Source organism: Corvus cornix, chromosome 2, assembly GCF_000738735.6.
Source record: "Corvus cornix cornix isolate S_Up_H32 chromosome 2, ASM73873v5, whole genome shotgun sequence".
In the NCBI taxonomy this organism is placed as follows: domain Eukaryota; kingdom Metazoa; phylum Chordata; class Aves; order Passeriformes; family Corvidae; genus Corvus; species Corvus cornix.
In genome coordinates, this window is record NC_046333.1 from 147,549,454 (window position 1) to 147,563,969 (window position 14,516).

Genomic DNA, 14,516 nt, shown 5'->3' on the forward strand with positions numbered 1-14,516 from the left:
GGGGATTGTCCCACTCTGCTCTGCACTGGGGGCCTCCCCTCGACTTGTGGGGGCAGTTGTGGGCACCACAATATAAAGACATTAAGCCATTATAGAGTGTCCAAAGAAGAGCCATGAGGGTGGTGAAGGATCTGGAGGGGAAGCCATATGAGGTGTGGCCAAGGTCACTTGCTCTGTTCAGTCTGGAGGAAACTGAGAGGAGACCTTATTGTGGTCTGCAGCTTCTTCACAAGGAGTAGCATCAATCTCTCCTCTCTGGTGACCAGTCACCGGTCCCAAGGGAATGACCTGATGCTGTGTCAGTGAAGGTTTAGGTTGGATATCAGGAAAGGTTCTTCCCCCAGGAGGTGTTTGGGCACTGGAACAGGGTCCCCAAGGAAGCAGTCATAGCACCAGCCTGACAGAGTTCAAGAAGAGTTTGGACAATACTCTCAGGCACATGGTATGATTCTTGGTGATCATGCTGTGCAGGGCCAGGAGTTGGGCTCAATGATCCTTCCACTGGAAGTGGTCATTTCCAGCTCAGGATGTTCTCTTTGATTCTATCCTGTTCTGTTCTGTGAATTTAAATACTGCCTTTTCTATGCACACATTTGCACAAGCTCAGCTTGTGCTGTCGCAGTTTGCCTGCTCCTTTCCATCTCTAATGTTCTTCCATATCCCATGACACTTAAATATTCCCTGAGGATAAAGCTGCTTTTCCAGTCCCACAACTTACAGCACGAGCCTATTGTTTAGAGAGCATATGGGTAATTGCTTTTTCTTTTCCCAAAATACTTGGCATAGATATCATATATGTAATATGTATAACATATGGAAGGCTGCATATTTCAATGCCTCAGTGCACAATGTGTGCATAAATGTTTTATGTGTAAATGCTTTGCTTCAAACACTTGTCAGCTGCGAGCACATGCAGCTTGCAATGTGTGTAAGGTCAGCATGTTTGACTCAGGGTTTGTACTTTGTTTCATGAAAGGTGTGTGCATGTTACATATTTCAGGCTTTATGTCAAGATAAGTATGCAGGCATGGTATTTAAATACACTATCAATTAGCAATTACACTGTCTTTCAGCTGCCCGACATGCAGAACACACTGAATACTTTATGTGTGCCACTTGCTGTCATTTTTGGAGCTGTGACAAATTTCAAACAATTTTAATCAAAATATTAATCAGAAATACAATCCAATATTCGTCAAAAATGCAAGCTATGTTCAGCAAACCTTTCCTGAAGGATATCCTGAAGGTGGATAAAAGGGCATGGATACAGTTTTCCTGCCTTTGAAATGCACCATACCTTTATTCCAGAGTATTAACAAACCAGTTCAAATCCTATCACAGCAAGACCAGGATCTGCAGTGTGAATTCATGCATGGTTTGTGTCTTGTTCATTTGAAGGTAGAGATTTAATAAGGAAATAATTTTAAAGAGACATTTTTAGCTATCACTGACTTTGTGACATAGCTTATTTCTTATCAGCCCAAGTAGATTTAGTGTTGTGTTACTGACTGATAATGCCATGGTTGTGGGTTTGATACCTGTGCAGGCCATTCACTGAAGAGCTGGACTCAATGATCCTTGTGGGTCCCTTCCAACTCAGAATATTCTGTGATTCTGTGAAAATGCTGCAACTGGATGCTATTCAGAGAAGGAGTGTTTGGGTGGAAGGCAACTCTTGCATGGTGGGTGGTGAGGGTGACACCAGCCTGCATCGGCAGGCCATGTGTGGATCTGCTGGCTTTGCACAGTGTTTCTGGTAGGTGCCAGCTCTGCTGGAATTTCCTTTTTCATGGGTTCCTTTAATTCCAGTCTCCAAGCCATGAGTCTGACTGTGGCCAGCTCACAGGGCTGTGAAGGGGATGAGTTTGGCCAGTCAGGAGCAGCCAGGAGTGACCTTATTCTAAGGTACCAGAGAACCATCTGGGCTGGATGTGACTGTCAGCCAGGATAAACTGTGTATCAAGACACCAGGACTTGGACCTTCATATTTGTAACGCTGAAAAAGTGTGGTGTCCGTGTTACCAATCCCCACAAAAACTCTGTTGAGTCAAATCAGGAGGAATACTTTGAAAAGCAAACTCTAAGGAAGGGCATAAATAAATGAGCCAGCAGGAATATATCAGTATGACCTCAGTGTGTCTGCAGGGAAGTCATTTCCTTTCTGCACATCTCCTGTTGCTCCCCAGTTTAGCGAGGAGAGTCCTTTCTTTTCTCCCGGGGGTCAGGTGATGTAATCAGTGTTAGTTGGGGACATAAATACAGTCCTCAGCATGAGTAAATTCAAACCAAATACACTTCTTTGGCATTTTTATCCATGAAATCTTAAAAAAAGCCAAGATAAGCCCATAATGACTAATTGGACGTGACGAAAGGAGATGGCACAACAATGTAGGTGAGGGAGGAGATGGAGAAATCAGTCCTGAGGAAAGATCTGGCACCCACAAGGCATGAGAGAGCCAGAGCTCATCAGTTCAAATATAATCTTCCAGAAAGGGAGGGGGCAAAAAAACCAACCCACCAACGTCTCTCATTCTTGCACAGACAATGCCAAGCTCCTGCACCTGATTTCCATGAGAAAGGCCACTTCTGGCATTGACATTCTGCTGCATCGAGTCCTGCCACAGACCTCCTCCTCAATGCAAGGCTCAAAGAGGAGGGGAGGAATAAACTCTGCTTTCCGAAAGGGCTGGAGCTGCCAAAGAGGCCCATGGAAAGCGAATTGTGCAATGAGGGAAAACAGGGAGGGAGGATCCCTGCTCATAAACACAGTGAAACGCCTGTCAAAAATAAGTGGGAGAAGGGGTAAGAGGCATTTTGGTGAATTTATACAGATGTCAAGTGAGCGCTGGTTTAAAGCAAAGTCGTTGACGAGGACACTGATGTGGGGTTGATTTTGAATGCTGCAGCATTGCACTCAAGTCTTCCCTTCATATGCATAACATCCATAAGTGCTGCTTATTTCAAATCCCAGCTCACACAGAGGTTTTATGAGCACTTCTTATTCGTAGATCCTGGAGCGCTTTACAAAGACAGAGCTATAAATAAGATGGATGGGAAAGCGAGGAATTGAGTGGGGCTTTTAAAGGACACTGGATTGTTTCTTTAAGGGTTTCTGTGGATAAGAACTAGATAAGGACTGTCATTTTACTGAATATAAAATATTTTGCAATGGCACACTGTGTCAAATTACTTGTGCATAGATATTTATATTATTAAGGCAAAGTTTTGTCCTGCTGTGTCCAAATTGTCTCTAGCTAAGCTTTTGGAAAGTACAAAAACAAAAGCACTTACTGTTAGATTTTAACATAGTGTATGGATGTTTTAGGCACTTTTAAATTGAACAGATGAAAGCCTTTTATTCCTAAATGCCAGAAATCCAGTGATATTTGTGTAATTATGTAATTTGCCCTGTCTGTTTTACATGTTCCCAAAGGTTTATTATAGACAGCTTTCAAATTAAGTGGGCTGGAACGTTTGATGCTCTCTTCCCTGTTTTCAAAGCCTGTGCAGAACCCATACTGTGTGAGTGACACTGCTGTTAAAGGGGTAGCATTTTGGTTTTATCACAAGGTATGCGGAGAGGGAAAGGAGAGCACCCTGGTCCTGATGCATCCGGCTCTATGCTCCAAGGCAGCCATTTAATTTCTTCTTTCTTTATCTTCCCCCTCCCCGGAGCTGGGTACAATAGTTCCTTATGCTCCAAAGTGGCACAAAGCTTAATTAACCTTGAGAGAAGGAATGGGTTAATTGCCAACAACAGGGAGAGGGTGGGGAAAGCCCCAGCACTGTAAGCATGTCTGTGTTCATACTCACCTGTGTGGGACTGTTTTACCACTGATGTTCCACTGCACCACAAACTTGGCTATTTTGGGAAACTGCTAATCACTTCCAGTGCATTTGAAACAACATTATTATATAACCAGGAGGCAGCCACAGACTGATGGCTCAGCAATGTTTTATGCAGCAATCCTTTTACCCAAGGGTGACCTTGTAACTGAATAATCAAAGCCGTACTCTACTCACAACTGCACCTGTACTGCCACTATTTACATTGCATTAGCACCTGAAGGCCCCATTGTATAAGGCACAGCAAACCTGCTGCTGTTCGGAAGAGACTGGAAGTGGGAGGGGAAGCAATAACAGAAGCAAAATATTTGTCTCAAGGTCATATATCAGAAAAGTAGCTCTGACGGGAGAAAAGATCAGGTCTCCCAAGTGCTATGTCCCATGAACAAGTGCTTTTAGGGATAAAAGCACTTTCTGGGGATATAAATATAAAATGCAAGAAGATCACAATGTCTGCAGCAGGACTTGTTCTTTGTTTATTCTTCTTGCTGTCTGTAGAAGTCCTTGTTTGGTAATTTTGGGGTTTGGCTTTTTTTCTTAGACACTTTAATATTTAGGCAAATATTAAATTGTAATTTAATTGTCAATGCCCTTATGAGAAGTGTGATATTATATGAAGTACATTATGATTTTCCTAGTAACAGACCCAAAAGATCAACACTTTCATTTCAGATTTTTGTTGTTGTTTTTGTTGGAAAAGTTAATTGTTGCTGAAGTGATGCTGCTTTTGTAGTGCTCTTTTGTAGAGCATGAAACAATGAATCTTCAAGTCACAGCACCCCACTTTCTACCCAGTGTTTCTCTGTCACTATCAGCTCTACTTTGGTTTGATCTAACCAGATGGTATCTCACAAGATGCTAGACATGAATATTTCATATGGTTTAGAAACTGTTTTTCCTCACTCTTCAATGGTAAAATGTGTTGACTTAAGACTTTTCACAACTTGAGATACTTTCTGGCCTGGTGCCACAACTCAGGCCAAAGACAGCTGAGCATTGTTGTCATCTCACAATGTGGGAAGCAGAGGATGTTTTGGACTGCTGGAAAAATGGAGCTGAAATTTTCCATTAAAAGAAAAAAAAAAAAATTGTTCAGACAGCAATCTTCCAGTTGAGCTGTACAAGTTACATTTTTTTGGACATAAGTGGAAAGTCAGAGGCATTAGATCAATGCAATTTTTGATCTATTGAATCAGCAGCCAAGTTAATTTCAAATCTCTGAGGCAGCTAACACTTTGTTTTCATTCAAAGCTGGTTTTATTTCAGTTTAGGCCATTTCTAAGGCTGCTTTCTTATTTACAGTATCAAAGTCTTCAGCCACTGTATCCTGTGATATAACTCAGTTAACAGTCTCCTGCCTTTCCCTCAGACTTTGTTTTTGCTCCTCTTTGGAGATTTGAGTGATTCCTTTTGATTTAGGTTGGTGCTGGTTTTATTGGATGATCGATATCAAGTTGCAAGTGCTGCACTGAAGCTCTGGAGCTTGCAAAACCAGTTTTTTGGTTTCTTCAGCTGCACATGAAAATTTTTATTTTATCTTTCCAGCCACAATTCAGCTCCAGATTAAAACACACAGCTTGATGCAGTTGCCCACACATAAAACTTCTGTGCCATTTAAGATATTGTAGACAACTGCAGCTCCTGCTTCAGAAGGTCACAAGTCCACTGTAGATCCTGTGTAATTTCTGACAGTCCCATAAATACATCTGAGATACCCTGGCGCATCTCCAGTGACTCTTGGCACTTGCATTTCAACTGGTTAAATGTAACTGGGCTGTGTGCAGGCATTTCCCTCTGAGCTGGGTATCTATATTCCCACCAGAGCCAACAGAGACCCAGCCAGCAGAGCCTAGAGAGCATCCAGCTGACCAGGCCTCTAGTGTCCACTCTGGGGTGTGGGATCATCATGCTTTTCTGCTGGACATTCAGTTGACACATTTTTCTGAGCGGGCGGTGTTTTGCTCTTTCGTGTGCATGCTGGAATCTAATTTAAACAGTCTCTGCACACCAGACAGAGTCACACATAGGAGGAGCCAAGTTTCAAGGGACTAAGAATCCAGGACTTTCTTTTCAGCTAGAAGGCAGACACCGAAAAAAGGCAGGCAAATTCCCAAGCAAAAAATCCTCCTTAACCCAGCTGTGGTGCTTCTCTGTCCCACAACACAAGCCTTGCAATCTCCTGGTGGTGGATGGCCCATTCATAGAAATGAGCAGTTGTACTCCCTCAAGCTACACTTTATGTCAACGTACATCTGCTCTGGTTTACTTTATGTTCTACATCCTATGATACTGCTGTTAGGCACACATTCCACATGGAACATGTGAGGTGTAGATTTTGATGTATTATCAGTTGGAAGTAAGAAGTACAAATATCAACCCCACTTCAGGAAGATGTGGGATGCAAGCGGTGACAGTGGTGGAAGAAGAGCTGGGAATTGACATCAGAGATTCAGGATGATACAGAAGATCAAGCAGATGTAGCACAGGGTAGAAGAAAAGGAATCAGGAGGAAGAATCAGATGGATTGGAGAACATGAAGTTAAAGGAGAAGAGGGAATGCATGCTAATTGAGAGGCAGTGTCAGACAATGCTGGAAAAAACAGAAGATAAAGCACAGAAGAAGGCGTTGGTCCTTTGGCTGGACTACAGTATCTCCCCGGGACACCAGCAGAACAAAGTGTTGAGATTCACAAGAAATCTGTGAAAGCAAAGGAAAACATTTAGGCTGCATTTACCAAAGCACTTTAAAGAGCAGTGTAATTCTGCCCTGATGGCAGAACAGCATGGGGATCACAGGATCTCTGCCCTCTGACACACCAGCCCTGCAGGGCCAGAGGCAGAACAACTCCTGAGTGACTGAGTCCCATTGTCTGCTACTACAGAGAGCCTCATGAGCAGGTTCAAACCTGCCAAATTTTGTCACAAAGTAGTTTGGATGCCCCCCACTCTCAACACATTGCAGCTGTTAGACATCCCTGTTTGGTTGGTTACAAATCTGCACTAATTTTTTTCTGAGACAATTTATACCACCTGTTTCTGCACCAGAATTGGCTTTTCACTTAAATAGTTTTCCCCAGTGTTTCCCTCCTTGTTGTATTTTTAGAAAGCAGTCATGTTCTCTTGCAGCCACTCTTCTGCCAGACTAAACAAGACTTCTTATGAAACAGGACTTTATAAAATAGGCCCTCCATTCCCATGGTTCTTCAAAAAGCCCTTCCTTTTACCTAGTCCACACTGAATTTGTCTTTTCTGAACTCATTCAGTCAGATGTGGGCAGAGTTTTTCAGAGAGGCTAGAGGGACAGCAGTGTTTACTTGTGATCACAGCTGCATTCCAAGTCCTGCATTCAGCCTTGCCAGTCATTCCATGTGTACAGGATCCATAGCATCTCTCAGTCATGGTCCCTACAGGCCATTTCTATCCCTCCCAGTGGAGTACTTGAGGCAGCATGGTTTTCCAGGCTTAACCATTCCCCTCAACAGGGGAAGCATCCTTCAGATCCTCTGGCTGCAGTTAACTTGCCTCCAGGAAGGCTGTGATTCCCCCTTCTCCTCATTCCCAGTAGTGCAGAAACCCTTTGCATAAGATGAGTTGGATTCTTACCTGTATATGAGATGGCAGCTCTCATCTTCAGCTTAGTTTTGGATCCTCCACCTGTGTCCAAGCCCAAATGCTTGTAATACAAGGGGGAGAGCTTCTGCCCCACAACACTTCTTCAGCTCTGGGAGGGATCCCAGTTCCACCAGCCCTCCAGCAAATGCAGGAACACAGCAATGGTTGCCCAGCTGTACTTTTCCTGCAAGGAGCATTGCCTGCTATGCTTCCCTTAAAAAGACAGCACAACACATTTTTTTTTTTCCCCCTAAAAATCAGAACAAAGCAAAATAAGTGTTGAAAATAAAGTGTTATTCCCCAAGGTCATCTATCTTTATGATCTCACCAACTTTCTTTATACTACCTTTATCTTTATTGCAGTTTTTCCCCAGGAGGATTTAACCTTCAGACTCCTTATTCTAAGTATGGGAGTTCTTTTGCAGTGGCTGCAAATATTCTTCCTGGGTTATATTACTTTCCTTACTTTTCAAAACTAGTCCACCACACTTTTGTTTTACAGCTGTTATAATCACAGTCATTGAAGTGCTGGTCCAAAGAGACTTCTGGAGGTCTCTGGTCCAACCACTCACTGAAAGCAGGTATTGTACTAGCAACTGCTGGGATAAGCCATGTCTTTGACATTTAAAAATCCCCAGGAACAGCAGATCCACAGCCTTGCTGTGGAAACCTGTGCCTGGACTTCATCACCCTTGAGTGAAAAAGATTGTCATTGTGTCCCACCTGAATTTCCATGCTGCCTTTTGTGGCCACTGCTCTTCCTTACCCTGTCTGCCAGGACTGAGAGTGTTTGTCTGCGCTGTCTTTACAGCTCCCATCTTGGTGTAGCTGTAGACAGCTCTCAGATGATCCCAGACTTCTCGCTGCCAGAGAAAACAGGCCCCAAGAGTTGCAGTGGGTGGGAATGGGGGTTATGGTCACAGAATCATAGAATATCTCAAGTTGAAAAGGACCCATAAGGATCTTGGAGTCCAACTCCCTGCTCTGTGCAGGACATCCTACCACTGAACTTGATGAGTAAGAGCATCATCTGGACACCCCTGCTTGGTTGAGGGGCTCAGATGTGCCCTGTGGTGGGGCCATTGGAGCCAACTGGGATCAGCTGTGTCCAGCACGGGGAGCCCCTACCTCTCTACCCTGCAGCCCCATGGCCTGCCCCAGGCCAAACCCTGCCAAAGCACCAGGCTGACCAGTCCAGCTCCCATCAGACTTGCCCCTTGGCTCCTTGCTGAGGTGGCTGAAGCAAGATCTGCCCTTGAAAAGTTTTCACGGACTCTCATAAGTGGAGGGCATATGGAGGGAAACTTCCTTACAAAAACTTTAGTACTGAAGTCTCTCACCCAGAACATCCAATTTTCTGTATTTTAGAAATTGATTGTTCTAATTTGTCTTCTAATAAAAACAAACCCTTCCTCATCAACTCTTTTTTTGTGGCCTGGTGTGCTCACTCTGAGGACCATTCACAAGTGGGTTGGCTCTAAGGCTTTGTCTCTGCTCTGGTCCCATCACAGGGTGTCAAACCTGTCATCACATCTCGCCCTTGTCACACCTTGGCTGTCCTACCAGAAGGACTTGGCTGGAGATGATTATAGTCTCTGCTCACTTCTGAGTTCCCTCCACAATACAGGGTAATCTGTCTCACTGAAAACTGTGGAAAAAAAGTTCTTTCTTGCTTCAGACTGTAATTAGATTATCTTTAGTTATTACTCCACTCTCTCTGCTGAATAGATATGCTTTTACCCTCTTCTCTTTTTAATTATATGGCTGGAAATCTTTTACTGTGATATATCTTTTGCCTTGCTGTGTTAACTATTCTCTCTAATGTTTCCCTAGACCAGAACAACATCTGTGTACACCATGGAGGCCACAGTTCCCATCAGGTTTTGATGAATGGACCTCCACCAACCTTCAGTGTTCCTCGCAGAACGCCATGCACTGCTATTACCTAAAAATTAATTGGAAACATTATTGGAAGCCTTGCTTAATGTAGCTCCAGAGACTGGCCGGGAATTAATGGCTAAAGCAAGCTCTACTCCATCCAAAATTTCTTCTGAAAAACCTCAAGTACTAAGGACAAACTGGATGGAGAGTGGAGGGAGTGATTCAACCCCAGCAACTAAGCTGCAGTCCTGAAGGGTGATGTGTGATACCCTCTTTTATTGTGTCAGACACCTGCTGATGGGAACATTTTAAACAGACAAAAGTTTTTGGCATCAGCCATTTTGCCAAAGTGCCTTTGTTTTGTAGGAAGTGGATCATATTCCTTCATTTACCTACTTGGTTAATTATTTCAGATATCTGAAATTATTCTGAAAATTGTGGTTTTTTTCTGCAGTGATTAGTGAGAAAAAATTTCAAAAATAAACAAAATTGGAAAAATCTACAAAGTAAGCAATAGTGGGGCCCTTATTTTGCTCTGGGCTGACTGACATAGCTGGCTATGGCTATATTTTTAAATTTCTACCATTCGAAACAGGATGGGCTCATGCAGACAGCTCTTGCATGGTGTGCAGGAATTCTTTGGGAAGACACTAACTGGCTGAAATAACATCTCCTCTCACAGTGTAAGATAGGGAGAATTCAGTCCCAGTGCCCAGGAACTTTCCCTGCATTTTTCCATCTGTTCGTGTGGGTGTAACCTGCATGACAGCTCTGGTAATATTAAAATAAATTATGTACTTAAAAAACAGGGGAAGGGAAGATCCACAATTCTAAATCAAACATTGCAGTTCTGATATTTGTAAAGATACTGAAATGAATTATTTGCTCCATCCCTATGAGAAACTGCCAACATTGAGGTTTTAAGAATAAAGCATATCCCATGAAGCCAGTGTAGTTCTTAGCCCAGTGGGTAAAGGCAAAGCAGCTTTGCCTCGGCTGTAATAAAAATCTTGCCATATCCCTGTGGAAATGTCCTCTCTGACAGGCAAAGAGAGCTGATCTAGATGGGCACTGCTTAACCCAGGTGATACCCCACATCAGCACGTCAGATCCCCAAGGCCACTTTCTGTGAGGAGACATGAGGAACTGAATGGAGGAAGGCAGAGCTAAAATTTCTGACAAGGAGGAATATCCTCCTCCAGAGGACATTGCTATAAGGTGGAGAGTGCAACTGCCTGAAAAAGTCATGCTTTTCAAGAGAAATTATAAATTACTCACTTTACACCAGCAAGGTCATTTGGGGCTGACAGGTCTGCCCCAGCTCCAGAATGGTTGGATGTTCTTGTTGCCAAGTTTCCTGGTGATATAGAGCTCTCTCAGATATAATTTCCGTAAGATAATGTTCTGGGAAAAGATGCAAGTGTTTGGAAGAGTGTTAGAATTCAAGTAGTCGTGATAACTTTGAGAAATAGCCCAGAACTGATAAAGCAAAATTCAATAAAAGCAAGTGCAAAATGTTCTGCCTTTGAAAGAAAAACAAAATCAATAAAAATCCAAATTGGTCAATATTAGTCTATGCCCCAGTATGTTAAAAAAAGAATATAGAGCTGTATTAGACCAGGGGCTGAATATAAGCCAGCAGAGAAGATGCTGTTGAGCCATTCTCGTGTATGTGACGTGTAAGAGATAAAGGCTGTTATTCCACTCTATTTAGCAGGGGCAAGACCTTTCCTGGGATGTGTGTCCTGTTTTGGGCACACATACTTTAGGAAGTAGGGGATGTGCCTGTGCACACAGACACCTCTGTGCACAGGGGAGGCTCAGCAAGAGCCACAGCAGAGCTCAGAGATTTGGACAGTGTGACCCTATCTAGAAAAGGTGACCAAAGCAGGGTTGTTGGTTTAATAAAAACAGCATAAACTGTGGATGTGGAAACAGGATTCCAACAGGGAGCAGTGCTGCAAAGGGAATAATAATGTTTGTTCCCAAGACCAGGACTAAAGAGGCACTTGTTGCACACTAAGAGCAACCTTACTTGGACATTAGGAAACAATTAGCAGTGAGGAGGGTGCGGATGTGTTTCTGGGAAGTGTGTAAAAGCCCAGGATGGGGGCAGCAGGCATCTTTGGAGGTCATCGGTACCTATCAGTCACCTTTGAGTGAGGAGATGGTGTGGTTTGAGTTCCCCTCTTGCACGGTGGTTCCTGAGAAAGGAGCCTGCCCATTTTCCTGCTTTCTTTCACCTCCAGAGCAGGGCAGGAGACAAATCCAGTGGCAACAAACAGGAGGTGGTTCTGCTTATTCTGTTGTCAGCTCTCTGTTCGTATCCCTTAGGATATTCTTAAACTTTCCCTTGAATTCACATTGATAATGTTTTTAAAGCAAGAATTTTTACATTCTTTCACTTAGTACTATTAGAAAGTGTGGATATTTACAATATCACTTTTGAGAGAATATTCTGTCATTTCCAAGAGTTGGGAGAAATTGTGACTTCATGGTTGAGGTTGCATTGTGTTGCCCTTTAGTATCAGACACCAGCATCACAGTAGTTCCTTGCTGGTGCCCAGTGTAACAGTGTATCTTTGTCTTCCAAAGTCCTTCTGCTTTCCCTTATCACCCTATTCGCTCTCTGGAAGCTGGCCAGATCTACGTCCTCTGGCCAAGGGGATCAGACAGGGTGAGAGAACAGAAAAACAGTGTTCTCTCTGTAGTCCTACGCTCTCAGGCAGGAGCTGCCAGGTCAGCAGCAGTTTCTCTGAGGAAGGCTCACAATCACAAAACAACTTGTCAAGGCAGAGACGGGGCTGGAGAAGCAGGAAAAGGCCTGAAGGACAAATGCAGCTCACACCATTTCCCCATTCCAAAGAAAAGTCAGTAAGAAGTGAATGCATAGCCTCTCTCTCACTAGTTCTAGACCTCTTCTGGTAGATACATTATATTTTCAGGGTTTGCCTGTTTCTGTGTTATATTTCTGAACATCTTTCATCGATGAGTGTGAAGAACATATGAGAACATAGAAAAGCTTGGGTTGGGAGGGACCTTAAAGATCACCTAATTCCAAGCCCCTCACCATGGTCAGGGACACCTTCCACTAGACCAGATTGCTCAAAGCCTCATCCAACCTGGCCTTGAGCACTTCCAGGGATGGGGCATCCACAGCTTCTCTGGGCAGCCTGTTCTAGTGCCTCACCACCATCATAGGAAACAATTTCCTTCTGACATCTAATCTAAATCTCTTCTCTTTTAGTTTAAAACCATCCCCTACTTCATCCTATCACTATCTGCCCATGTAAAATGTCACATGAGAACAAGAAAGCAATCACAACAATATACAGAAGGAAAGGCAGCAATTTCTTCCTTCAGAACATTCTTTCTTAAGATCTCTCAGCTCCTCCACCCTCCTACTTTGATGAGCTGTTCTCCCCCACCCCTGAAACTGCATTAATTTGCTGGCACGCTTTGGGCATGGTGAGTGTTGAAACTATGGTTTTAAAGCCGAGGAAAATCCTACCAACTCATGCCCAGGAAGTCAGGTGTTGTCAAAACAAACATTGCTGTTTTCTAACTGCCTCAATTTGCACCTTCCTATGTTTGTTTCCTCCTTGCCCTGCAGGAGAGTAGACCTGTTCAGCAGGCACAAGACCTTCCCAACATGAGCTTTGTTTAACCCTGAGGGGAGGGGAATGTGACCTTTTCTAGTCATTTGTGGCACCTTGCAGTTGGCTTTAAGCTGTGCATCGGTTGTCCCCATCCCAGTTTGTTCAGTCACAGCATGTTGTGCACTCTGGGCATGTGTGTGAGTGGCGTGTGTGCCAGTGCTGCTCCAGGAGTGCTGAGACAGAACACAAGCAGGCACAGATGCATCACACTGGCAGATTTCAGAGATATATTTTCATTGTGCCAGGGATCGAAAAGCCAGTCATCATCTCAGCCAGTACAAAACTCTTGCTGATGACAATGCACCCAAGATTTGTCTCATCTAAAAACCTTATGACAATTATTTCACCTGTGTTTTCCTTCCCATATAGATGTGGACCAGCTGTATTGTATTGCATTGTACTCTTCTCTTGCAGCAAAGCTGCTTTGTACACTTTATCTTATTAACGACTGGAGCTCATCAGGAGCAGAGAGGGAGGAATTCACACTCTTTGAGGCAATTATCCAAAACCTCTATGAGATATCTTAAGCTTTGTGCAATTCAGAAGCTAAGGGGGAGCCCTTGAGCATATTCCAAATTGGGAAATTTTCAACTCTAATGATTTTTAAAAATTATTTTTAAAAGTCAGCATATCTATGTCTTAGCAAAAGAGCTCATAGACTTTCTGGGAATGCCTGCAAAGGATCAGGCAGTACAGAAAGGGGTCCTGAAGCTTGGAGGAGCCGGGGATGCTCATGCCAGGAATGTTCACAGAAACAATGTCCTGGAGGATTCAGAAGTTTGACCACCTGGCACACGGGTTTGGATGTGGTGCCCATCTTGCTGACAGGTGGTTTTCTTCCTGAGCATTAGCTCTGTCAGCAGAAACCCATTAATCAGTTTTAAATAAATGTCACTGTAAGTACAGAACCTGGCCTGACTCCGACAAAGTGCTGAGAACCTCCATCCCTTTTTCCATGAAGCTGGAGTAGCAGGTGGTCTGTCCTTTCAAGAATTTGCTGCTGTTTGTGAAGAAGTAGAAAGAAAGTGTAAAAGGTTGTAAAAAGGCCCATGTATTCCCTAAAGAATATCTGACCTCATGAAAGAAAAGGTACAGTTTCTCTTCTCTTTTTTATCAGTGTTATAAAAGTGGTATTTAAATAGTATTTCCCCCCTCACAATTTGGGGGAAATAGCAAAACTTAAATGGCACATATAAAAGAACCCCCATTTTCTCATAACCTCTGCTTCTCTGAAAAATCCCCAAACAAACTAACTGGATGAAAAACACAAACTAAGAAAACCAGGGCTGGTGGCTCATTGAATTAACAGTAAAAAAAATCAGACATACCAAGAAATTTCTTGTTATTTTCAGTGCTGCTCCATATGTCATTTTTGTGGGGCACTATGTTCTGGTGATGCCCTGCTGATGTGGTAACAGGAATGATCTATAAGTCCTGCCATTATAAACCTCATTTTTATAACCTGGATGTGCACATTTGCTGTTACTTGGTATCTGTTATAAAAAAATTCAATTTTCT

General features: G+C 43.3%; 1 long non-coding RNA gene across 1 annotated transcript in view; it reads right to left on the minus strand.

Moving 5' to 3' along the window:
* Nucleotides 1-1,085: 1,085 nt before the first annotated feature.
* The window catches only part of LOC104692625, an 80,432-nt gene continuing 67,001 nt past the window's right edge, over nucleotides 1,086-14,516 (minus strand). Inside the window, exons 4-6 of the long non-coding RNA XR_005601542.1 lie at nucleotides 10,618-10,743; nucleotides 7,450-7,708; nucleotides 1,086-6,544 (exon numbers count right to left, since the gene is read on the minus strand). This is a non-coding gene — a long non-coding RNA (uncharacterized LOC104692625). The remainder of the gene's footprint in view (nucleotides 6,545-7,449; nucleotides 7,709-10,617; nucleotides 10,744-14,516) is intronic.